At 41.7% G+C, this 27,827-nt stretch overlaps 1 protein-coding gene across 6 annotated transcripts in view; it reads right to left on the bottom strand.

Moving 5' to 3' along the window:
* The window catches only part of TIAM2 (TIAM Rac1 associated GEF 2), a 165,477-nt gene that overhangs the window by 94,552 nt on the left and 43,098 nt on the right, over positions 1-27,827 (bottom strand). The window contains exon 3 of one of the 6 annotated variants that reach the window (XM_062640865.1): positions 14,588-14,676. The exons of the other annotated variants lie outside the window; for them this stretch is intronic. The gene's annotated coding sequence lies outside the window, so the exon portion shown is untranslated. The remainder of the gene's footprint in view (positions 1-14,587; positions 14,677-27,827) is intronic. 6 annotated transcript variants of the gene reach the window in all.

Below are 27,827 nucleotides of genomic sequence, written 5' to 3'. Positions count from 1 at the left end.
CATTTCTCTCTTTTTTACTTTTCCTGTGCCACAAAACATATATTTTTAACAGTTTTTTTGTACAGTTACATATTAAAAATCTACATAATATCAAAAATCAATGTAGAAAGATCAAAACCTGTGCCATCTACCTCTGCCAGATGCAGGAGCTCCAGTTTTCCTTACCACCCCAGTTCAGTGGTGGTTGTAGTGCTGACTGAAACTTGTCCTCTTAACTCTTCACAAACATATAACCCTTGCTTGGATACACTGTCTATTTACTGCAGGTTACTTGGAGTATTCAGGAGAATAGACAGCATAATAAAAAAGATTCACAACGATTATTAATCACACTGTATTAGAGAGTCACTTTAATGTTGCAGAAACTGTAGCACTCTCAAATATACTTTCTCATAATTTGCCTTAAAAGAAATCCAGCCCTGTCATAGCAGAGCTGTAAAATGATCCTAGTGGTGGTTTATTTAGCAATTCAGGCAATTGAGTTTGACAGATGACCACCGAGAACTGTTTTCTAGAGGAAAACCATTCATCTCGGGCACAGCCAGCTATAGCAGGGGCAGCGCGAAGGCTACAAGACCCGGTGCTGCCGTAGCCTGCTCTGCCCTTTGCTTTCAGAGGCTTCCCAAGTCTTTCCTTACTTTTCTTGCAGTTTTCCAGGTCTGTCCGGCAGCAGGCAAGCAGACAACTGAATGCTCTCCCCCAGCATCTCCCTCACTGGCTCCAGTCCCTCTTGCCGCTTTCACTTACCTTCCCCAGGGCACTGGCTTCAACCTCCTAGCTGCCCCAGCTCTGCCATGGCGACACAGACACGCAGGCACAGGGACTCTCCCTGCTCTGGACACGCCAGGAAACTGTGCCTAACACTTCAAAATGCTCAGCCGTTAGGAACTAAAAACAGATCTTGCGCGAGGCTGGATGTATTTTTGTCTGCAGGCTACACACCCTCCTCCCGTTCAATTTTTTCCATTGGTGGAACAGCATGATGCAGACTTAACCAGAGGGTGGTTTTCCACGGGCCGCCTGAAACGATTATGCGGGCCAGCCTGCCACGATGCTGGACAGCCGCCGGAGAATACGCTGTGACTGGGCTCTTGTCTGACCCCGCATTCCTCAGCCTCCAGGCTGCTTCCACAGGAAAGCTGCTCAGAGGGCTGCTGAATTGACAGGGGTTTGCTTGCCTGAAGATAGCTCCAGGGTATCTTGTTTTTGGTTTTTTTTTTTTTGGTTTTCTGAGGTTTTTCTTTTTACCTTTTTTTTAACTTGCTAGGAGGGAGTAGGTATTCCTAACATCCGCGTGAGACGCCCTGGCAAAAACACAACTTGCCAAACCACAGCGGGAATGCTGTAGTCATGAAAACCAGCTCTCAAGAGCGGCTCTCAGTCACGTCTAACAAATGCACAACAGCATCATGTATACAACCACAAACTCAGGCTCTCTCTTCCTCACTGCTTTCGTCAGACTTTTTATACTGTCCTATGGAGACAATCACTTGGGATTTAATAACTGACCTCAGATAAAACAGGTCTCTTTGGATGCAAATGACATCCCCAAGTTCCAATATACCGAGCTAGGCTGTTAAATCTGTAGTTAAGCACATGAACAATTGCTTTATTATCAGAAAAGCTGAACACTTCATTGATTGCAGCAACAGTTGGTGAGCAAACTCAGCCAAAAAACAAGGCATTTATTCAAATATTCTAATAAAATCACAGGGTCACATGCAAGTGCCAAGCATGGAAATACAGCCAAGTTACGCTGCAGATGATGTATTGAATTGAAAATAAACACATGAACACTACAACAGAAATCACTGGTAACCCACAAAAGCCCCAAATCAATATTTATGTCCACAAAAAATGAAATAACAATTTGCATAGCAACACAGGAATTGACACCTAAAGGTGGACCTCTGTTTCACTGTGTCTGCTATCCTGTCTCATTACACAGTGAACTCCAGAACCCAGCAGCTTTGGAGTAATTTGGAATAAAATCCTATTTCACCTCTTAAAAAAGCAGTACATGACTTATGCCCATATTCTTAATTCTACAACTTAATACCCATCTGGGGGCTTCACATCTGCTTGTTCTGGTAACAACTTTGCTCTCTGTGAAAAGCAGACTATTTTCTTTTTCCTGTTCCCAGTACAGCTATATTCTCTTCACTTAGCATTGCTGTGGTCCAACTATTTCACTAACAGGCCACATCCAAGCCCTGGGACTAATGTGGAAGCAATGACAGCTAACCACGAGGTTTCTCTGGTTCCATCCCCCTTCTCACACAAAAGTACTGTACTTCTTTCATGAATCCACCTCTTACTTGATTAAACAAAGCATGTTCGAATGACTCCTTAGATAAGATTAGCCTCCAGCCAGCCCAGAAGCCTTTCATCACCTGTTTTGTCGAACTTATCTTTCTTAAAGGTGAATGTTCAGAAGCATAAATACTATTCCCAAAGATGCCTCTCCAGCATTCTGCTCAATAACAGTAATTCTTCCCTAAGTCAATGAAAATACCTGGACTGACATAACCTAGGACCCAGCCGAATCACATTAGTACTTGACAATCTTCCAGCAACGGGTAATAAAGCTGTTGATTCCCTTCCGCTTTCATTTTCAGAGGGTGACTCCCAAATGTCAACAGGCATTTTTGCTATTAGTGCAAAGCACTCAACCCTGTACTTTCTCCTCCAAGTTCACTACATTTTATCGCTCTAATCCTAGAGGTCATTCAGCTATTTACTACATTATATCTAACCTACCTGTGTATTTACTGTGTCTCCCACTTATCAGCCATTCCCACTTTTCGCATTTAGCTTGGTCTCAGGACTCTAGTTGATACCCCCCAGGTTTTTTATTCTTGCTTCCACCCCTAAAGTACCTTTTAGCACACTCACTGGCATTACACGCTGAAGGCATACTCTTCTGGCTTGACTTAATGGAGCTTTAACATCCTTCCAACTCAGGGCTGCTGCGACTGCCCTCGCCCTGACCACAAGGCTTCCTCCTGCCTTGATCCCTGAGGAGCTCCTTGGGGGACAGGCAGGAGAGGCTGAAAAGGGCTTTGGTAGAGTCTAGCTTGTTGGTTGCAGCAGGATGGTCCTTGTTTATTACACTAGCAAAACTAAGTCTCCACATCCACTTTGTACCCTTTTTCTACCCACTGCCTTGCCATTATCTATTTGGGACAATCTAGTAATGAAATATCCTCTGAAAATCAACAAGGAGTGGGCAAACTCCATGCTGAACACATGACATTAATCTCTTCTTACTATGCAAAGTATTTACGTGCTTCACAATCTTCCACAAATGTATCATCACAACATGGCAGGAAAAGAGAAGGGTGCCATTATCCTCATTTTATAGGAAGCTGCTAGGTCACACAGGAAATTAAAGGGTATTTCAATACAGAAACAGGAAGCTCCATAGCTTGTGTTAATGCATGTCTCTGCTAGCTTAATGGCTCTTAACATCTCTGTTTTGCAGTAAAAACAAACTGTAGTTTGTACAGTGAAGTCTGTAATGGAATTAAAAGTTGTGCCTTGGATAGCAGGTTGGCTATATAAACATTCTAGATTAAAAAGGTGTTATGAAGGTTGTATGTTAAACATATGCTCTACAAAATGTTTTAAAGCCAAGAACTTATTTTTATAGATGGAGATGAATGAATGATCAAAAATAAAGACAGCTATTTTAACCTATGTTCTACACTACTTTTACACTACAAAACCACTTAAATTTTACTTTGAAAGTGCTAAGACATCCCATTGTCACCACTGTTTTGTTTTCTAAGCAATGGAAATTCATTAAGGAAAACTCAGAAAATGCACATATTCACAGCATTCATGCTAAGACAATACACCTCCTTCCCTAAACTCAGCCCACTTTTATAACATATGCCACCCCTATAAAATATCTTTTCTTAGATACACTCAAGTCTGCTTCTGAAATGCCAGTTCACCACTTTGCCTTTTGCCCTCTCCTGCCTGGCTCACCTGACATTCATACAGCTGAGCTGTGTGAAAATCCCTGGTCCACAAAGGTCCCTCTGCCAATACTCAACAAACAGGCACTGGATGGTCATGGATGAAGAGATTTTGGTATCTTGCCAATCATGGCTTAACCACAGACTGGCAGAGGTGTAAGAAGACTTCCTGTGAAATCCAAAACATGCACTTATGTTCTCCAAAACAGAGTTTGGGTAGGAATTAAGGAAGTTTGAAGTAGAAATTGTGTTTCTCAAATCAAAAACCTCTAATGGAGCTCTCAAGAAAGCTGGGAAGCTGTGCTAACTGTAGCTAAGCTGTTAAAAAATAATTACATGTTATTGTCAACAAAATAATAATCAGAGATGAGATTCAAAGCCTTGATGATTTCATTACTAAAACATCTGAACCATGCAACATCTGCTAGAGAAATATTCTCATTGAGCTGTACTCAAGGTCCATCCTTGGTATCTTCAGCCTTGAAAGAGAAATGCAAAAAAGAAAACAGCAGTCTCTCATTCAGCCCATGGTGAAGGGAAACCTTACACCACATGAAATTCCTCTAGAAGATGTCAATTCAATTTCTGAGAACTTCTCACCTTTCTGCAAACCAGTGCTCATGCACTGTTATTGTTAAAACAGTTGCTTAACTCTGATTGAGAGGAATGTGGGAAACGAGTAAATAGAAGCTTATGTGAGCTTCTCACCAAAGCTCACAGACCCCAGCAGGCCATTTCACTTACTGAATGACAGCATCAACGTGAGTCTAACAGCTCTGGCTGTAGGTCAGAACAGATGTTAAGCAACAAAAAATAATGCAGATGAGCACAATTTTATATCCTCAGCTATCACAGAGACTTACAATGCCCTAAATGGCTACCATCTTCCTGTCAGAGGCTGCAGTTCTCCCTGTGAAATGCTGTAATGCAAGAGATCAAAGGGATGCTCCCCACTCCCACCTTTCTGTGGAGCCAGCATGCTCTTGCCCAGCTCAGCAGAGAGGGGCTGCTGTCCAGGCACTCTCCACATGTACCTCAATGCTCCTCTCAAATGGGTTTTCCTGATGTCTGAAACAGGGAGAACCCACTGACACTGAAGGCATGTAATATGCCATACCTTATGTCTAAAGGAAGATGAACTTTTCCTTTATTTTTGCGCTGTGTGGTTCTTTACCACTGCTGTAGGCATGGGCTTACTATTTGTGGTTATGATCTATTTTCAAGTGAGTAACAGAGAATAGTTGGGGAATCAAAGTGATTCTGGTTAGTGTCTTATTAATTTCAGTATGATTAAATGAAGAAAGAGAAAGCATGCTCATGGGATGGCAGGGCATGTGGCAGAAGCATTACAGAAAAACAGGAAATCAGGAGAGATAGGTGAATTACACAGCAAACCTATCTCCTCAATTTAGATGACTAAGCACAATAGAAGAAGGAACCATCAATCAGTACTCTTGCTCTGGGTCTTGCTGAGATGGAGTTAATTTTCTCCATGGCAGCCCCTACGGTGCTTCTGGATTTGTGACCAAAACAGTGTTGACAGCACACCAGAGATTTTGCTGCTGCTGAACAGTGCTGGCACAGCATCAAGGTTTTCTCCATTTCTCACTTTGCCCTACAAGCAAGTAGGCTGGGGTGGGCAAGAGGATGGGAGGGGACACAGCCAGGACAGTTGACCCCAAAGGACCAAAGGGACATCCCACACCATATAATGCCATGCTCCGAAAACAAAATGGAGGGTTGCTTTGCCAGGGTTGCTGTTGCAATGTCCAGGACCACCGAGGCCCTCATAAGAGTTAATCTCTGAGCCCCAGGTGATGGCAGCTCACAAGTGGTAGCAGCTACCACAACAGAGAGGCTTGCCCTGCACAGCCTCTGAGGCTCACACTTTTTAATAGTCTTTTTTTCTTCAGAACTAAGAAAAACAAAGTGAGCAAGAAACACTGAATCACAAGATCAAGATGGGAACCCCTTCTGAGCAATATTTGCTACTTTCTGTATCACTAGAGCAGAACTGAGGCATCTGTTTTGACAAGCAGCCTATTTCAGCAGTACCCTTTTTCAATACCTAATGGACAGAAACAAGTTTTAGTTAACTAGGTAACTCTATCTTCCAAGCTATAATCAGAAGTTCTTTTACAACCGCAGGTAGATGTGTAAATGCTCTCGACTTAATAATGTTAACTTTGCAGGAACAAAAATCTAATGAACAACTGAAATGCCATAAAAATAGGAGTGGAAAGGTTTACAATGCATTCGGTTAAAAAAATGGGAACTGAAGACTTCACACATGCCATTAAAAAAATCCTATGCCTATTAGACATGTAAAAATATTTGAAGGTGGAGTCATTTGTCACAAGAATATACTAGGAGATCTTACAACATAAATATTTATAAAACACAGACGTTATTTCACATTGCATTACTACCATAGCTTGTTCCATTAACTGATCCAACAGATCAGCTAATTGCTTGTGCAAGCTTGACTATTTGCTACCACCCATTCAAGAGAGAAGTGCAAACAGTTGCTGGGGGCAGGAAGCTTTAAGGGGTTGTCTTCTAACTAAATTTATTAGATAAATTTTCATTATAATACTGATCACTTGTTCATCAATCAAGTTAAAAAATCTGCAGACATAAATAAACATTACAGAAGGATAATTATGGCAAAGTTTCTAAGAAAATTGTGTTAAATCAGTATTTGCTTCAATAGCATGCCCCAAAGGGCATATAAAATAGATCTTGTTGCATAATGAGTTTTAACTAAAGTAGTCCTGCATATGCATATGATTTTATAGGAAGTTTCAAGACATGAATGTTTCCCCTGAAACTGCAGATCCTAGGGTTATATGAGAGTACAGCAAATTCTGTTTGACAATAACTCTAATCCTTCTGTTCGTTGATAAGCACAAAATGCAAAATAAGGAATTAACACAACAGAAGGAATATTAAAGAAGTCAAATGGGGGGGGGGGGAAATGGTGTTTGTTTGCTCCCTTTTTTCTTTTTTTTTAAGCTTTGATTGTGATTTCTCATTATAGCTGGCTAGCCAGCCTACTAAAAGTGGTATATGGCAACATAAGCAACTTATCACAATATCATTAAATTAACTAAAAGAAATACTGTGGTATAAAACCTAGAAGTCTGGCTAACATGTATTGATTACACCCACACACACTGCCTGAAAGGAGTGATGCACAAATCCTGTAAGTAGCTGCAAAGCTATTTGCCCAAAGCAGAGTGAACAATGAGAACAAGTTCAACATCTGCCAGGGCGTCCAACTGTTCACAATCATTTTTCTGGTCAGAGGGGGCATTGTTTAAGTTGACAGGTTCCTAATGGTCTGAATTATTCAGCAATTCTCAAAAGACTCTTTCTACTCATTAGAGAGGAAAATGCAAACCACCAAAGCCAGGGCTCCCAGGGAGCCGATCATGCTAATTGAGAACATCACAATGTGTCCCATTTTAATCACACAAGTTAAGCAGGCAAGAGGCTTCTATTATCTCCACTGTACAGTAAAAGATGGAGGGCATCAGCTTCTGCAAGGATACACACCACAGTATACCATCTCAACATTTTTTAGGAAAACTCAGTTTAAACAAAGAGGACATATGTTGCTGATAAGCACTGCCCCTACCAAATGAAGTGAACAAATTATACTAAAGAGAAATCTGAAACATGCTGTTTCAAGCCTGAACACTAAGTGAACAAAAGTAAGCATGTTAACATACGGAAAGTTATAGGAAGAGGAGGCAAAATAGCTATTTACTGGTTTTTCTTCTCAGCTGCCATAAGATAGATGACAGGTATAAACAAATTAATGTAGCAGCATGATGGGTTACAGACAAATGACACTCATATTTGAAGAGCCAGATCATTCAATGATATTCCCACTTCTAATATCCCTAGAAATGAAGGGGAAGACTACTAGTAAGGAAGCAAAAAAAAAAAAAAAACCAGCAGCTTTACTTACGAAGGATTATTTCTCAGTCATTTATCTTAACAGTAATCAAACATGCTCTACAGCAATAATTATCCCATGTAAACCTAACCTTTCTGAACAAGGGAAAAAAATGCAACAGTCTTACAATCGAGAGACTATCTTATTTTCTTCACAGAATCAAAATACCTCTAAATCTGAAACACCTAAAAATTGTAGCACCTGAATAAAGTTCCTCATGTAAACTTTGTAAGGAATGTTAGTAATTACGAATGCCTGCAATAGACCTCTATTACCAAAACACAGACCATGTGTGAGAAGAAAGATTTACAAATGAAATGCATGCAAAAGGCTATAAGGGAAGACATTTAAATATTTAGTAAATTACTATATGGAACATAACAGCTAAAAGGAATTAACAGTTTGATGGAAGTACAAATGGAAGGAGAAGACTTCAAAATTAATCTTATTACTTCCGTTCCTAAGCAACGACAACATGGATAAAAAATAGCAAAAATAATTTACCTTAATGCATATAATAGGAGTTCAGGAAATTCCTTTCCCATTCTTTAAAAAAGATGCCACAGAGATAAGCCTTTCAATTAACATGAGCAAAAAGTAAGCCACCAGTTTACACAGAAAAATCTATATTTTTTCATCTGCATATAAGCATTTCCAGAAGCAGAAGACTGAGTCAGTGAGCTAAATGGAAAGACATAAAACATTTTCCCAGCATGACATTGTGAATAAATAACCAAAAGCCCAAAAAAGCAAAGAGACAACATGATGCCTATTCAGCCATAAAATTCATTTCCAATAACCCCATTTCAGCATGCAGCTTAGATCATATGTAGCATTTTCCTATTTGAGAGCATGCAAGATTGATTATTAGGGGCTCAGTTGTCCCATACACAGGCAAACAACATGTAAGGAATAATTAAATCAGGAAGATTCCCTCACTGAGCCTCCTACACAAGCCTACACCCAGGCAAAGGAGAGGTATGGTCCCTCCAAAGAAAAAAAAAAACATAGGATTATGTGAGAAGCCTAAGACCATCTGCACAAAGTCATGTGGCCAGAGATTTCCTCTTCCCCTTGCCGTGTACAGGGCATCCTTTCCCACTTCCAGTCTGAGCCATGTGGAAGGCAGCAGAGCCAAGATTAATTCTCAGCTCCAGGACAAAAAGGAACCAGGGAGCAGGTTTCCAAGGTCCTCTTTGCCCATGCTTACTGCCTTCAAAGATAAGCCACTTAAGAATGTAATCCTTAATACCCCAATATGCAGAAGCCCACAATGTCTGGGTCATCGTGAAATTCTGCATACTCTGGTCCCAGCTGAGCACTGCCTGCAGCCTCCAGAGCACATCTATCCAGGCACGGTCATCCTGCTTCCATCTATCTCCCAATCACAGAGGCCTTTCCCCACACATATCCCAGTTTCATGTGAGGCATGAGCATTTTTTGTTTCCCATTTTCTCTCAACTAATTTGAATTTCTTTCTTCTTGGCTGAGGTAGAAAGCTCAGATAAGGGAAGAAAAAAAGTGTTCTTGACCTCAACAGGGTATCTTGGGATGGGTATCTTGAGGGTATGGCAGCCTCAAGAGCTCTTTCCTCCTTCCTGGCATCTGAGAAGGGGGTTAAAATTAACGTTCTTGTTAGCTCACTTTTCCCATGAGGCCCAGAGGGGAATTTGATAGCATTTTTCCATATATAATGAAACATTAACTCTATTTGCAGTAAAGGCAACTCACAAAGCAATGTTTGGATGCTCTTTGACTTCAGTATGCCTAAGCAATTTGCAGAAGCAGATCTGTTTTTCCAAAATGCTCTACCCTAGATACTGAAAGCAAGCAGTTGTTCTATTTACATGTAGCACATTATTTGGCAATAACATGCAAAATGTTTTTCTTCCCTTGACTCTTAAATACAAGTTATAAATAATAATAAAAAAAAGGATGCATGGGCATTTCTTAAAGACAGGATTACAAATCAAACTTCACTCCTCTGAAGAACACTCAGCTCCCTTCAAAGTAGTCTCTAGAGAAGACTGTTTCTTATTCTGCAAGTGAAGGCTGGGCATCAAATTTGACCCATGACAATATGTAGCATTTTTCTCCTGCTTTGTACAGCACAAATGAATGCACAAAACAGAAGGTTCTTGAGAGATGTTCCATGTTTAAATGAATTTTTGTTCAAGAACAAAGTGGAAACAGCAGATCTGGTCTTTCCTTCTGTCATTTGTTCTTATTGTTTTAGAAAATAAACAGTTATAATCGAGCTTGTCTCAAGTATGTTCGGCAAGGAGAATAGTCTTTTCAAAATAAGAGAAGCTGGGTTAAATAAATAGCTGAGTTCACAGTGCAGACTCAGAGGATGGCATTTCTGGCAACTGTACAACATGGTCTAAGAAAACCATATCATGTTGTTAATCTGGGAAGCTGAATTTCTGGTGACCCCAAGTACCATTTACTAACTAGGAAATACAATTTCCCTGGAGAAAAGCATTCTGCAGTTCTTCTGCTATACACATATTTAGAACTATTGATTTCTCGTTTCTTTCTGTATTATTGCATTCCTCATACTACATTGAGCTTCATGTAGGTACACTTAGGAAGCCCATAAACAGCAACCTTCTTCCTGTGCTTGGTTTATACTACTCACCCGTTGTACTGCTATTTCCCCTCTCCTCCCTGGGGACTAGAAACGCCAGTTCCTTTCACTTTCACTTATAATGCAAGTCTTGCTCAGTATTACTTTTTATGTTTTCTATTGTTACTTTATACTCTATGAGGGGATGTAGCCATTCAGGATCCAAATGAGGTGACAGATGAAACAATAACTATCCCATAGGCTCCAGGTTGATAGCAGAAGTCAGGGGTAGAACACACACACACACACAAAAAAAAAATATGAACCCCTTCTCATCAAAATCAAATGCAAAACCTCATGGTTTCATTGTCTGAATGACTCTAAATAAGAGGCCATGTGTAAGATTTTTCTTTTAGTGGATATTAGTTTTTTCTTTAAAATAATAATAAAAAGGGTACTTCTGTGGTTTTTGATTTTAAATCAATTGATTTTAAATCAATTCAGTCAGTAATACCTATAAATCCACCTACAAGTCCACCTGCATGACAAAGACTGCTACTAACAAGGCCTGACCATCATCTTTACATCAGGAATAACTCTAATGAAATCACTGCAATTATTCTGAAGCAAAGAGAAAATGACAAACAGGCTGATTCACTGTGTTTTGTTTATTTACTATAGTTTCATCTGTTTTTCTTCTTCCTCTGTATCATCAGCTGAAGGCTGAACCTGCAAGGACCCTGGAAAACAGGGAAACTGAGAAGGTTTAAGTGACTTACATAAGTCAACTTGGGAACAGCAGGGAAAAAAAAAAAATAATTCCTTCTGAAAAAAAATGGTCACAACAGATTTTTCTGAAGACAGGGAAGGCTATGGGAAATGATGCTGGAGCACTGAGTTTTCAAGCTGTCTTTGACCTTTAAGAAAACACAGTGTAAAGCTGACAAATGGGAAACCAAAACCAAAACATTTCATAGAATCATAGAACAATTGGGGTCAGAAAGGACCTTAAGATCATCTAGTTCCACCCCCCCCTGCCATGGGCAGAGACACCTCACACTAAATCATGTCACCCAAGGCTGGCCTTGAACACCACCAGGGACAGAGCATTTCACTTACAGAATATTAATCCAGCAGGAACTTCATGAACTGAACAAATTGAAACTGTGGTAACTCCCCCCTCGCCTGAAAAGAGCCCACAACAGATGACAAAAGTGTCATCATTGTCTCATTTTCCCACTAAAAAGGCCTGAAAACAGATGGGGTTCCCCAAAGACGCACAGCCTGTGCTCCTACTTAAAGTTAAAATTCAGATCTGATCATTTTAATCCACCACAATGAATCCTGTTTGCCTAACCAAGAGTTCAACTAGCTAGCTCAGCTCTCCTTTCTCTGCTGGTTCAATGGGTGGCATCTACTCTGCTTTTCTCTGTTTTATGCACTCAAGCTCTTACGAGCCACAAGTCATTACTCTACAGAGTATATGACATACATATTCTTCATTCTTCATCTTTTGGGAGAGAAGTTCTCCATTTTGATTTCTCACCTGAAGCTGTGCACGGCCCTAGGGTTTGGGGTGAGCTGTTTATTGTTTGATTTGTTGGTTGTTTTTTTTTCAAAAAGCCACTAGCTGACAGAAGAGGAAACCTGCACCTACAGTAACACAGGTCATTAATCAGCCCGTTAAACTGTTGTCAAGACCTGGACTAAGTTCACAGACTGCTCAGTGTTCATAGAGTTTTCATAGAACATCTGCAGAGTGGCAGAAGGAGTCTAAAGCACTTAAGACAATTGATCTTGCCAAGATTAGATTTAAAAAACATACAAAAAAGAAACAACAAAACCCCAAAGATCAGCGTTCAGACCACATATCTTAGTGTGCCTCCTTTTAACTTAGCTTAAAAAACATCTTCTTCCTGGCAAATTTTAATCTTTTTCCCCAACGCTGTCCTCAAATACTCATTGCAGTCCTACTTCTTCCTTCCGCAATAAATTCCTCCTTGGCCAACATCACACTGCTTCCAGGTACCATTTAGTTGCTTCCATACTTCGCATCATTTGCTCTTCTCATAAGGAACTGGAGGCCAGGACATCTCCATGCCAATCAAAAGGGGTACAGAAACACTAGGGGTCTGCTGATTTCTAGCTTCTCCCTCCACTAGCAGTAGCCTGCGTGGGTGGCATGGAAAGGGCTGAGGAGGAGGACACCAGAGCCACATTTCCATGGGTCCTTTGAACTAACTTTTATTAGTTCAGTTAAATAACTGCATATTTTGATAAACTTTCTCTAGTCTCATCTTTTAGCCACTCCAGTTAAGATGTTCTGCTCAATAAACTAAAAGAAATACATTGTTTATCCATTTTAAAGACAACTCAGATTTCAAAAATACAGAACTTGCCACAACTAGAGATTAACAAGCCATGAAAGCATCATGTGTAAACGTACATATGAATGTGCCAAATTAAGAATTTGCTAAAATTAGGTACAATCATACAAATGTTTAAACAAGAATGATTCAGCATAATGTGGTTCAGCATAATTCGGCGCAAGCATGATGACAGCTTCTCAGCTGCAAAACTAAGCTTGTCATGTTAATTAACCAAGGAGAAGCAACCCAGCTCTATGAAGACAACTAGTACCCAGTACAAAATAAATTTAACACACTCACTACTACCATACATAGGTGACCCTTAGCATAGCAGCACAAGTCGCTCCAAACCCTCCCATGCTGATGAAGGGCAGTTTCCATACATACAGGATATGAACACAGCAAAAGCCTACAGTCAGGGATGCCAGACACTGGTCTGGTTTTCTCCTACCACAAATCAGTTCACGTTTAAAGCTCTGGTTTACCACCAGGGAGGTAAGTGGGTTGGTTCACTCTGCCCTCCCTTCCCACTTCCCTCCCCAGGCCACACATGAAGGTAATATGATTGCATAATAAGAATCAGACGAAATGCCATTTACTGCTTCATGCACATACAATAGCTGTGCTCAGTTGGGGGCCTCTTTGCATGGAAACCACATGAGGAGGCAACCCCAAAACCCTCCTTTTCCAAGACTCTTCCCCTCAGATGGCAGCTAGACGCAATAGCGCTTAGCTTTGAGGCATCTTATGCCACCTGAAAAGACAACTAACGCTTCTTCTTGTCATTTTTCCAGAACAGAACAAACACAGTTTTGAAAAGAGAAGGAAAGGTCACATACAATCCCCCACAGGCAGGGTACAGCCTCTTTATGCCCATTCATACAGCCAGGGAAGTGATGAATTCGTGGCACTGCTACTTGCAATTTAACTGGGCATGAGTCACTTTCTAGATGTAAACAAACATTTTTGTTATGCAGCTAATTACTCAACTGCAGATGAGATACTTCAGCAACAATACCCTAGGCACCAATTTCACTTACAGTGAAGCATGTATACCAGATTTACATGACAGTGATCCCACCACTGTCCAAGAAACTTTATCCATTTGGAGCAAAGCATTTGAGCCACAAGGGCAGCAAATAGAGACTGTAAGCAAGGCCAGGCAGCAGCCAGGTTCTGCATTTGCTGGGAAGATGAGCACATCTAGCCCAAAACATCAAACCAGCAGATGGAGGAAGCTGAAGAAATTCAAGGTCATCGAGGGAAACACTTTTATCCTGGCCCTGAGATAAATCAAGACAGTGCTGTCTCAATAAAGTGATAGTTGAAAAGAGGACTTGGATGTTAAAGAAAAGGAGAAGATCAATCCTACTGCTGGATTCCAGCTGCCTGCTGAAGAGGGAGCTTTATATAGTCACCATAAAGGAACAACGCTTCCTCAAAGAAATGCTTCATTCTTTAGGTCATTCTGCTTCCTAATGTAAACAACCCAAACAGCAAACCAGTACCAAAAAGCAGGCCACTATTTTACACAGGAAATGTTACTGAGATCAACTGCTGACTTTCCTTTAAAAAAAAAAACAAAAAAACAGCTTAAGGACTGATATCTGTTTGTTGGTCTGGCCTCTTGGGTCCTTGAATCCACTTTATTATGCCCAAAGAAAAGTCTTTTAAGGACACTTGAAAATATACTGGCACATACTCCATGACGGAAAGTTATTCTTTTGCTCTTCATTCCTCTGAGACAATCCCAGGAAGCTGCAACTCTTGAGATCTCCTGATCAGCTTCTCCTATAATCACAGTCGAGCAGCAAGGTCAGAAAGGAAACAGTAGCCATAAAACAATTTTTAACACTGCTATTATTTTTTTATGTTTTTGTCTCTAAGAATTACATTGCAAGTAAGACCAAAAAAAAAAAAAAAGTGCAGTTTTTCTCAAAAAGGAAGCATTTCTCCACTTAGATTTCAAAGGTTTTTCTTTCTTTTTAGCTTTAATGCTTTTTTCCCTTTGAGAGAGCGAGGAAAATACACACACACACACACACACACACACACACAAATACATACACACAGAGAAAAGAATCCCAGCCAGCTTCCTGTCCTGGTTTGCATCAAGTGTCATGAAATGAAGAACGACATAATATGCAATAGTTCCCCCGGCTTTGAAAAACATATGTTAGGGTGGTGCATACACTCTAGAATACTGCAGCCAGAGTACTTAACTGGAACACTCAGGTTTTCATTTGTGAAAAACTTCAGAAAAGCATTTTAAGCATAAGTTTCACGTTTAACATATCTTTATCCTACTGAGGTCCTGTACCTTGAAATACAGCCGAAGGCTTAACTGATGCTTACTCCTTGTAAAAAGCATTATTTTGACGAATTTTCTTCCGCATTCCTAAAGGTGAACTCCCAGCTGAACCAAAATTAGCATGAGGTAGCTTACCGCAGAGCTAGCATTTCACACTCAGTTAAGAATTTTCTTCAGATTAGCTTGGACAAACTGTGTCCTTGAAGGTGCAAGAGTATTAGACAAACAGTACAGAACTGTACCCTTGCTGTGCACCTTTCTGCCTATATTCTCCATGAGAGTGTTGGGCTGTGCAGGTAGGGCAAAGGCATCAAGGAGTCCAAGGAACACTAGCTAAAGCCTGGAACTGCATAAATAAATGACAAGCAGGGTTTTGTCCACTTTCCTTGTAAGGTCATCATGTCCAACCCATTTTTCTTCCCCTCCCATAACGAAAAAGCACAAGGCAAGTTACATGCAAGTCTTTTAAGAGAAGAGCACAGAGACTCCAAACATGATCTGACCCCTCTTCCCCATTGTCCCCAGTCAATGTCCCAAAAATCGGGGACCCAAGCTTTGCAGAAATCAGTATATATCAACACATGCCACTTTTGACAAAGCTTTTTAAAATTCTTTTTAACTATTCCAACTAGTTGGTGCTGCAGCAGCCAGCACACGTGGGTTCTTCTCTTGTTTTCGTGGCAATCTTGATGTGCTCTTCCTCACTGATGTCTGAGGAGGCATAGCATACAGCAAAGGTGGTCGGGTTATCACTTAGCAGTCCTAAACTGCAGAATCCCTTGTTTTGATAAGGATGTATGTTTCATGTTATTTCTTCCATTATGCAGCCATTAGTTGGAACCTGGGGGACCTGCAGACTGGGCAGGAACCAGGGAGAAGGGAGATGACAAAGGTACTCCAGATGATGAATTTTGCATGGCTGAGAAGTGTCATGAAACTCGGTGCACATGCACTGTATAGGGAGGGGGTGACTAAGAGCGGGCGATAGCTTTAAGTCCTTCTCCATCCTGCCCAATAAATATGTGTCTGACAGATCCCCACAGGCCTGTATATCATTCTCTCTTTCTGTAATTAGGAGACCAGCTGCAATTCCTTGGCCAGAGCCCAGCCAAGCTTCCCATGCTCCTTCCACAACTTCTCCACCAAACAATACTAAGAAGCAAAGAAACTGAACACAAAATTTAGCATGTGACAAACTCTTCCATGTGTGACCTCTGCACCACACAACCTATGTGAGAATCTATGTGAGAATCTATGTGAGAACGACTTTCTGCATAAGGTCACAACAAGAAAAAAAGATGGGACCTGGACAATCTATGAACTGTTTCCTACCCAGCCCTTCCCATTTTCCTGCTTCTCCACACATCATCTACCATTTCTGCTCAATTTAAATGAACAAGAAGCACAGATCCCAAGATATATATGTGCCATCTAGAGAAGGGTAGTTCCTTGTTTGGTTCAGGTGAAGATACAGCTAGTTAAATTCTTACTGGTGGGAATCATATGGCCCCAGGAAATATTTTTACAGAGCATGAGAACTTAATCCCTGAAGCAGGAAGAGGCCAGTGTCAGAACTCGCTTCCGTTCTGTATATCCAAGATAATGAAATATAGCTTTTGCAGTGTTTCCCCTTCCTCTTTCCTCCAATGAAAAAGCTACTCTTTCAGGAATTTGCTGGTACCTTGAGACTGGCCATTGGATATAGCAATTGCTTGCAAGAGGCTGGAAACTGGAAGTAAATCTAAACAGTGCATGCCAGTGTGCCACCAGTGAGCTTAGGAAGAGTTAACTTTAACTGCTGCCCCATGTATTATCCATCTGCTGCTCCCCCTATTTCCTCCTGGAACACTCCATTTAAAATAAAACATTTAAAAAAGGAAATATCACAGATCAAAATGATTCCCCAGCAGGCACTGAACTGTGCTACACAGGCACCAGCAGATTTGATTAAATCCTGTGAGCTCAAGTTTTACCCTCAAAGCTTGGCACCATTTTGAATTTAATTCTTTCAAAGAAAAGGCAAGAAACCCAGGACAGGTGCTGAGGGGCTGCTACAGCACTGCCTGGAAATGTCACCAGTCTGACTGCTGCCCCTTCTAGTGCTGCTCTGCTGTAGTAACAGGAATCAAGATTTACCCATCCAAGTCCATGCTCTTTGAAAAGCAACAGTGGGGATGCTCCTAAATCCATTTCAAAGTTTATTTCACCATAAGTCTATATAGTTTCCATGACAAGCAGCATATTTCGTCACCAACCTAACTCTGAAAATACCAGACACTGCTGAAGTAGCTTCTTATCAGTACAGTGAATTGGCAGTGCAAACACAAACAACTAAACTCATCACTCCCTCCTGCTCCCATCCCGAGTCCCACATCCCATTTCCTCACTCATCTTTAGTCATGTCCCCAGCACGTTCATCAGGGAGCAGCATTCAAGATTAAATCCAGGGCCCCTTCAAACCTAACCAGATGGATAAGAATAGGTCATATTTTTAATGGAGCTTGAGAAGATCATTCAGAAGAGATGAAAGGACAGTGGACGAAAAAAATACGTTTGATTCTACCTCAGTCTTTCAAGATAGCGATCAGACAGCGGGTTAGTTTTGTACAGGATATAAAGGGGGGAATCATGCTCCACACTCCTACAGACTACACGCTCTTATCACTGTAACTGCTCTGCTGTTACAGTGATAGTCTCAGTGTCCAGAATCAGTTAAAAAAGAAATGACTGCTGGGAATGACAAGTCTGTTAAGACATTAGGCTGCTGTGAAGCCAAGTGCACTTAAAAACAGTCCATGCCACAACTCTTACAGGAATCCAGTTCTGTCCTGTAACAAGATATGGCAGATCATATGTTTGCTGTAAGACACAAAATACTGGTAAAGGGCTTTCTAGGCTTCCTAACAGATGCTCCAACCTCTAAAAGCTTGGCAGGATGGTGAAATCGTGTTGCTGTGCTCCCCTGGTAGGTGCACACTCTGCGCTGGGGTGCGGGCATGCTGGATTCTGCAGCTCCTCAATGGGGAATGTCCAAGTGGCAAAGCCTGCATCTGCAATGTGCCAAGGGGGAAGGCCACTGTGGTAAACAGGCAGCTAGGAAGCAGAGGGTGAAGAAGCAGATGGCCACAGGACTACCTAGTGCACCACAGCAACATCCTGCCACCACCATCCCACATGTACCAGGGGTTCATGAGCATGACTGGGCAAAGATGCCAGGTCCTGGTCTTTCTTGCAAGCCGTACATTCATTACACAGCTCTAGCCCTCTAAAGTTATAGATAACACATTAGAAAACACTAACAAGATCAGGCCCCTAGGGTGAGATTAGGCTCCACCTATGCCTTAGAGGATACCAGGCCCATCCAAAATCACCCCCAAGAAGTTATCTAAAGACTTAGGTAATCAATTTGGTCTGCTGCTCAGTGTCCTTTGCCCCCAGTTATTCATCACTGCCCTGCCTAATTCACCATAAAGGAATTCCTGAGGAACTGCCCTGCCGTCAGGAAGGCTCTGTTTATTCAAAGGCAAGACCAAAAACCACCAATAATTGAATGATTTCACTTGGCACAGACTGCTTAATTTAAGCAGATTTCTTTAGCAGAGCAACAGCTTTGAGGTGGAAAAAGTTAAAACATTTAAAAAAAAAAAAAAAAAACGAAAGAAAAAGAGGCCATGTGCCCTAAGTGCTATGCTTTGCTGTGGACCCTTCAGCATTCCTGCAGAAAGCACATGCTGCAGCAAGAAGAACCACTGCAAGTTCAGGGCTTCTGGTCCCCATTGGCTTTATACTTTATATCACATTTCTGGAGTGCTGGGTGTGACCAGTGGAGAAACTGGTTCCTGTCCATAACTTTTGATTAACTTATGCTATTGTCCCTTACTTTTACATTTTAAGATAGGGCCGTTCCTGTCACAAAATGTCTGAACCACATTGGCCAATACTGGCAAAATACAAATTATTAAAACAACAAATGCATTAGCACTCATATATAGTCTTTTTAATAGCAGTATAATATTTTCCTTCCTCAACACTTTCTACTCCATTTTATATGCGCTGCAAGCAGCCACTCTACACATCAGAAATACCAGCCGCTATAAGGCAAACAAGCTGTTTATGTTTGCAAATGGTATTAGGACTCGATATTTGCAGAGCTGTGATATAATGCATTAGAAAGAGCTTTCATTGCTTTATTTAGGTAATTTCTGTTTAACCTTTTCATTTCCTATCCCCCTCAGAAATTCAGAAAACAAAAGTGATGGGCTAAAGCTATAGCAGAGACTCGGAAAGAAAGGTGCACATTTAAAGTATTTCAACTCTAACCCAGTGATTACAGTACAAACCTAGCATTTCATTTCCCAAAACATAGCACAGGACAATACAGGACTAAAACTAAATAGGAGGACATTTGATAGAAAGCTAGAGGAAAATTGGAAGTGTACCCCACAAGTTCTGCAACATAATAATCTCTCTGTGATAATACCTTCCCCTTTCTTGCAAAGTCACATGAAAACATAGGTTGCATAGACACAAATAGATACTCCTACCACAGCCACTTGGCTGTATTATATCACCAAGTTTAGCATTTGTCACTAGTCACATCTCTAAAAAAGCATCACTGTGGGAGTCCTTTTCAAGAAACCCTTCTGCAGCATGTTGTTCCTGGCCTGTACCACGTACTTAGTGTCAGAAAAGCAAAATAATCATTTCCAAATTATTTGTATGAAAGCTTCACACTCTATCAATTAAAGCAGGAAATGGGATGTTAAAGAAAAAGCTCACACCTAGATTTTTCCATAAAACCTTTGCTATTAATATACCCAGATTCACTCCATGCTGTGTTTATGATTTGAAGCCCTTGCGGAAACATCAGCTGGTTAATAATCATCTACATCTGTCACAGTACCCCATTTATGCCTCAGCCTACATCCTTCCATTGTTTTATTACCTACCTTTGATAAATGATTGTCAGAATTATTTCCTCTCTGTTTGCAGGAATAATCTGAAGATGAAAGGCAAGAAAATAAAACCCAAAAAGGTGGTGCTGACTTGGAGTATAATTGGGATGGCACATAAAGAAGATTCTTAAAGGTCTCGTGCATTGTTCTGCCAGTAAAACAGAGTGTTCATTAACTAGGTTAATGACTATCCCCCAAGTTCTGAAGGGTCTGACTGACCAGCCCCAGGTGATCTGCCCTTTCTCAGGGTTCATCCCAGGAGCAAAACCCCGTGACCCCAGCAGCTGAGGGCACAGACGATTCACTCGGGAGCCACCAGTGCTGTTGGCCACTGCCTCAGTGCTGGCAGGAGGCCAAGGCAGCAGGTCTCTGCCGGACCCCTAATCAAGCCTCTGTCCTGGGGATATTTATATATAACCCATGATAACACAGCTACCTAGCCTGCAAGAGGGACCAAGCCCAGAAACCCCTGCAGATGTCTGTCAGGTAAATGCACAGCTTGTTCAGTACTGTCATGACCAGTGACATCAAAACCTCTGTTCTGTTGGATTCTGAACTGGGAAAAAAAGCTAGAGATCTCAGTGGTTCCACAGACTGAAATAAATTGGTGGGACAAAAATGCAGTCTATCACTTTCACAAGAAAAAAGGGAGAGAAAAGGACATTTTGCAGGTAACAGAGACCTACAATCACATCTATAGCTAGGGCAGTTTCCAGACTGATTTGCCCCATTTTACAATCTGTTTTCTTATTTAAAATGAAGCACATGACCAATTTCCCCCAGAGGTAACACAGCATCATCTGATCACTCAGGAGCCTGGGGGCTGTCCTGGTGGACTGAGGAAAGCCCAAGCAGTCTGAGGGGGAGTATGCAAGCACAAGGCTACACAGCTTCTTTGTGAAGTCTTTGCAAGGACAAAACCGGCTCATGTCTCATGCTCCCTGCCTTAACGGAGATTTGGTTCCCCTTCCTTTGATGCCCTCAAGAGGGAAGCATCTAAGATAGTTTGGGTTGATGGGTAACATTATCACAAAATGCTATAAGAGAACAACTAGCACTATTGAAATTTAATGAATGGTGATGGTAATGGAGGTAACATTGCCAGTGTCAGATGTCAAACAGTCAGATTGCAGAGTTAACCAGAGGCAAAACACGTTTCCAGCTGCCAGGTGAGAAGCAGAAGAAAGAAGGTTCTTAAGTACATACAACGGGTGTCTAACGGTGATCAGCAATCTACTAGAAACTTGCTGCTGAGATTATTCAACTGATCCACTAAAAAGTCACTAAGAACAAGCAAACATTGCTGAAAGCAGTGTTTCAGGATGCTTGTCAGGCTAGCTTTTGATGATGCCTGCTGCATATTAGTGCTTTTGGGTGCATCAAATGCCTTAAATGAAAACAATTACAGTGTGCAGAGTATTATCTGAGCCTTCATTTGTGAGGAAGACAAACACTGGTTCCACTGAAACCACCTCATGTTTTGGTTTGCTATTGAAAAAGGCAGTTAATTTTTCCAAGTGCTTTAATTAATCAAGCCTTAAACACAAACATTTGACCAAGGGAGAATAAAACATTAAAACAAAACAGCATTGTTTTGTATGGTGTGGAACAGGAGATATATTTGTGATTTATACATGAAAGAAAACGGTTGTTCAGTGTTAGGGGGGTGGAAATTGCAATTTTCCATAGCCGGTGTGGGATGCAGCCCACCTAGCCTAGCTTCCTGCTGAGCAGTGAAGGCACTGGCATTTTCTAATCAAAGTGTATTAAGGACAGATAGTTCAACTTGACTCAGAGCTCTGCGCCATAAGTGGGAGTAGAAGAACACGCTGCCTAAAGCTTTTTTGTAGGTAGGCAGACAGGGCAACAGTACCTTGCTCCTTGCCTGCAAACAAAAGCACTCACCAAAACAAGAACCTCTGCCAGCATACCTGAGAAAGAGAGGAAGGACTGAGGAGTAGCCAGAGCAGATGGAGTAAAAGAAGAGAGCGGCATATGACAGTCTGGCCCTTGGACTCAGCAGAGCATAAGTAGATGGTCAGCTGCACCTTGAGACCTTGGTGGCACTGAGCCCTGCAATTCACAAAGATCTTGCCTGCTGCCCACACCCTCATGCACCACACAGTCACACTCTGGCTGTTACATGTTCACTTCTGGCTACTTGTGAGTTCGTGACAGCATCATTGCCAGTAAGAATAAAACTGTACACTCCCCAGCTTAATTAAGTGCATACAAATGTTCAATTCCAAGTTTCATCAAAATGTAGATGTCTCTAAAAAAATATGTCTCATATTTTTCCCCATCTCCTCTCTGCTCCACACTTTAACTCTGAGCAGCCTCACAGTAGCAAAAGCACAGCAGCGCCAGCCCAGTCCAACACTGGGCACAGGCACCTGCACAAGCAAGCCACTGGCAGAGCAGAGCACGGCCACCAGCTGAACACCAGGTACGACCACGTCCATTTTTATACAAACATCCAAACCCAAGAGCTGGCTTTCAGAAAGGAAAGCAGCTGTCACCAGGACTGCTCCTCTGCATCCCACTAAACCCCCAGCACTTTGTCACCTTGCAGGTGACCCAGCAGCCCACCCTGGCTTCCCTCAAAGCTGCACAAAACTGTCCTGGGAGCTGCCCTAGAAATAAACTAGTCCATATGAAACACAAGAGCTGGAGACTTACTATATACCAATCAAATATTGTGCCTTGGAGCACCACAACCACATCATTTAATAATCCTGGATCTTATGAAGTAAGGAAAGAGAGGCAGATACGGTCCTACAGCAGTTAAACAGATTGCTTGTATCAGTATTTCACAGAAGAAAATTATAAAGCAAGAGCATCTATTCAGACTCGTGGTGTCCCTCTCAAGGTTTTCAAAATAATTCAGAAGAAACAACCAGTTCCTGCACGTCCAAGTACACAGCTGCAACAGGCAATGGAGACTGCCTTCCAACACAACTACTTCTGTACAAGGGAGTGAGAAAACATCAGGTACTACAGTGTCAACAACTACCTAAATTCTGGATTTAGATTAATTTCACTTTAATGAACCATGATTTGAGAAACCACAGTTAAAAAACACACACACAAAACAAAGACTTGCTCAGAAGACCACCAGGAAGGAGCTCCTGGGCTTCAAATACCAGTGATTTGCACCTCACATTTAGCTTCTCCAATGGCAAATTGAAAAGAATATTACTTAATCTATCTGGGAGGAGCTGTTAAGACTGTGATTAACAAGCAGGTCTAACAAGGCCAACAACATAACTGGACAAGACCATTTCTTTGTAAATACTGCAGGTAACCCCATCTCTATGAGCAGCATTAGCTCAGTAGACAAAACAGTCTGCAAATAAAAGACAGTTCATACTGTAATTCACACTGTCTTCACATTCATATTCTAATTCATCATAAATATCTCTACCATTGTTCATGCAGCCTATCAAGACGCACCTCAACAGAAGCGTGCATCACAGCTTCACAGGAATGCTGGTGGAAGGTTTTTGCTCTCACTATGAATGCTGATACTACTACCAAGGATAACTTTGCAAGAAGGCAGAGTGTAGTAATCCTGGATGAGTTTTCTGCATCTGGAAAAGGGATAGGTTTCCTCTTCTGAATCTGCTGCAAACGTATGAACCTCCTGGATCAGCTTCTTATCTCTGAGTTCTCACCACTTTTTGCAGGTTTACATTTGCTACCAATATGTGAACAAGCTGCTGTGGTCTGTAAAAACAACTCGTTGGGAAACATCTTGGAAATTTCCAAACATTTCTTACATAAATTAAAAAAAAAAAAATAAAAAAATACAAAAACTGTGTTAACTAAAGGCTTTGATAATACTGTACTAGTTAAGCCCTGTAAGAAGTACAGAGTGACAGACCACAAAAGCTTTTGCCTTTTTTATGCCATTTTTATGTCATACAAAAATTAAAGCAGCTTCAAAACAAAACCCAAAACTTTTGTGTGCTTGCGTACCACCCCCGTCTCAAACAAATGCTCTGCAGCCCTTCACACATCAGAACAATGGCTCCCCAAGTGACGGAAACGGCACCATCCAAGAATCCCAGCAACACTAATACTGCAGCGTTTCCTGAAACCGCTACAAGCCATAAACAACCAAGGAGAAGTCAGCCTGAAATGCCATTTTGACTCCATCTGTGCAGCAACGGAACAGTGCACAAGAGCCAGTATTTGCTCCTGTTTGGGTACAGCACATGGCTCTGCCACACAGGCCAAACCTTGCCAAAGTGCTGCCTGGACACCCGCTGCATGGCTCTTCTTCAGCAGTGAGCAGAGGGGAGTGGGATTAATCTCCTCTGATCCAAGACAGCTCTGTAAATTAACCAGTAATCCAAATTCCTGCTACAGTTAGTGGAATGACCCAGGCATTTCAGAGACTAATTCATCCTCTTTAAAATAAGTGCCAGAGAAAGCTAGGTGCTTGTATTAGCTGGTCTCTTCTGAGTAATCTTGCAGCAAGAACATATGCATGCATCCTCTCTTGCTATGAAAATACAAGATATAACCTACTCCATGAGGTGGTTTCAGTTTTGTTGAGTTTGGTTTGTTGTTTTGTGTTGTGTTTTTTTTTTCCCCAGTAACATACTCATCAACACTTTCAACTGCTACTTTTCCTGGAAATGAGCCTTTCCTCTTTTGTGACAAGTTGCACATCTTGCAGTAACTGAAAAAGGAGAGCACCAGATAAGGGTATCCTGTCTGCCCTGAAATAATTCTCCTGCTCCCTTTTCCAAGAAGATAATAAACATCTGTGCATAGAGACATTACTAGATGAAAGCTACCTCTCTAACGAAAAACCTAATTAAAATCTCAAATAATTTCTAGGTAGAAGAATCCTCATGGATGTAGTCCAATGTAGCAATTCAGGTATGTTACAACCTGAGCAACAAGGGGGTGCCGTCGAGCGGCCCAAATTACTGGCAATATTTGCTTCTCATCTCATTGGCTTTTTGCTCACCAAGTAATTATAAAACACAAACTACACCATGCATTGATTCTCTCTTCCGTGCTTCCCAGATTCTTCTCCCAGCTATTTTTTCATCACCTCCTCTTCCCATCTCCCCTTACTTTCACATCAGCACCACAAATTCCATCTGCTGAACAATTCTCCATTCCCACTCCCACCCTTGCAGAAGTCCCCCTTCTTTGACACACGGCTGCTCCCACCACCCCACCTACTCCTCTATTCCCTACCTCCCATTCTGAACACAGCCCGAGAATGAGCACCCAAAACGCACCCAGTTATCCACATGAGGTGATGTGACAGGTTGGGTTGTGACCCCTTGGTTCACCCAGAGCAGCTTTTTACTGCGAACACTAGGTTGAAGCTGGCTGCCTAGGAACATCAGTAGCAAGTGAGGCTGAGCTCCTGGCAGAGGGGAGCTCCTCCGCTGCACCACCCTGACTGTTACAACTACCTAGCTCTCCTCATGCTCTTATCTCACCACATCACTTGTCTGCTGCAACCTGGCCTTTAGGATACGGGTAACATGTTCTACTACAGCTGCCTGCTACAAATCTCTCATAGGAAAATAACTAAGGACGTCTGTGCCTATGCCTGCGAGACAGCCAGATGGCCATGCTGTCATCCTGTGGGCTTATGTGGGCTTTCTCCCACTCACATCCTTGGATTTCAAGTTCCTCTGCCCCCCCTGACTAGCAGGAGCATCAGCTTCTATTATATTTAGTCCGTCTGTGCAATGGCATCAAAACTAGCTTTGAGTAATGTTTGAATAATTTTTGCTTCCACTGTAACAGTTTACTAAAGAAACAAAATGAAGCAGTGAATATGAGTGATATATTATGCAGAGACAGCTCTGAAGCTCTAAAATCAGACAGTAAACCAAGATCAGCTTTCCCCTGTAATATAAAGTTATTGGTAGGTAGCTGTCTCTCAGGCTAAATGCACCATAACATCCGAGTTGCTGAGTTTTTGTTGCCCTGAAAACAGAAAAGGCAAGCACAAATGTGTCCTAACCACCAGCCAAGAAGAGTAGAGGGCCTCCAGAACTGAACCATCACACAACTGTGGCATACAGGAGAGCAGAGCAAGGTGCTGCCTGCGCCCCTTGCACCAGACCTTTCCCCGACTGCTTCAAAGTCTTGAACCTGGGAGAAGGTCACCATGAGGCCCTTTTGTAAGGGCATTAAGAATGGCTCAGCCCAGACAATTGTTCATGTGTTTTCGTACCCACATTCAAGGGCAGGATATCTTCCCAGCAGCTCAGCCTCTCCAATAGGCTCTCCAGTGGGTGTCAGGTCACAAAAGGGAAACCCTGGGAGGGACCCCCTTTCCTGCAGCAGCTCTAACAGCTCCTGGCTGCTATCTGGTGACCCAGGCAGACCCCAGCACCGATTACGGCTGCCAACAGCAACCCCAGCCCAGACCACACTGCTCCCTGACACACCCGATACTGCACAGCCAGTCTCCAAATGCTCTACTATCTTACCAAAAATGCCTGAATGCATTTTGATGCAGGAACTCTACATCAGCACAAGGCCCAAGAGCCCTCTCAAAAGCGCAAGGAAGGATATTTGACCTGTAGAAGCCAAGCACAGAAACACAAGCCCGACCACCCAATTAAACAGATAAATGCATCATAACATTTTGTAATTATATCCATCTACCATTTTCCTTTCTCCTGCTAGAAATATCCCAACTGTGTATTTGCTGAATTACACCAATAAACTTCTCTGAACATGTGACACGTTCTTGATCAAAACCAACGGCTCCATCCCGTGTCTTTCACACTGGTGCAACTGGGAACCAAAATGAAGTCCACGTTATAACACTTGGCTGAAAAGCACGCCCTATAAGTTAGTCACAGAATGACAAGCCTGGAGAGTAGCTGTCGTGGTTTAAACCCAGCCAGACAGCTCGTTCACTCTGGGGCTGAGGCACACCAGGTCGACTAAGGAGGGGTGAACCGGCCCGGGTCGGAGAGGGTGGATACTGTCCTGGTCAAAACACAACACTGCACCAGCTACCAAGAAGGAGAAAAATTGACTGCTACTGCTAAACCCAGGGCAGTATCCCAAACAATTTCCTTAAATACATGGAAATTAATTTACATTTCCTTTCCTCATTCAAATCATCATTTTTGTGTTGTTGGTTTTATTTTTTCTTTTAGTACTTTTTCTTTTATTTTCAGGTATGCATGAAGTAGGAATGACACTACAACGACAAAGACACAGGCACAAAATGAGTCAGCGATATTTTAAAGAAAAATAAAATATTGATTTTTTTTTAATTATTAAAGATGATAATTAGTTCATCAATAGTGTTGGAACTTTTAGAGAACTGCTTTGTTCAGTTATGTAAAAGAAAGACATAGGCAATTTGAAGAAATGAAAAAGCAAGGACAAACCTAATTAGAAAAGAACAAAATATGGAACACATAATATTCTTCCAGTATATAAAAGTCTGTTATCGCTTGATTTGGGATCAGCTGTTGGTCAGCCTCATCAAGAATAGATGAGAAATAGAATAGCTTGATTTTCAGCAGTGAAACCTTTGTATAGATGTCAGGGAAAGCTTTCTAAGTATAAGGACATCTAAGATCAAGCTACTTTAGAAAGGGTACATATACAGACAAATGAGTAAAAGAGGCAACATGGCAGGGAAATGACGTATTATCCCTTACAATGGTGCT

This window comes from Pezoporus occidentalis, unplaced genomic scaffold, assembly GCF_034315485.1.
Source record: "Pezoporus occidentalis ecotype Australia unplaced genomic scaffold, CSIRO_AGI_Poc_V1 ctg67, whole genome shotgun sequence".
Taxonomy (NCBI): domain Eukaryota; kingdom Metazoa; phylum Chordata; class Aves; order Psittaciformes; family Psittacidae; genus Pezoporus; species Pezoporus occidentalis.
Note: the sequence above shows the minus strand (reverse complement) of the source record. Positions and strands in the feature narration are given on the sequence as shown.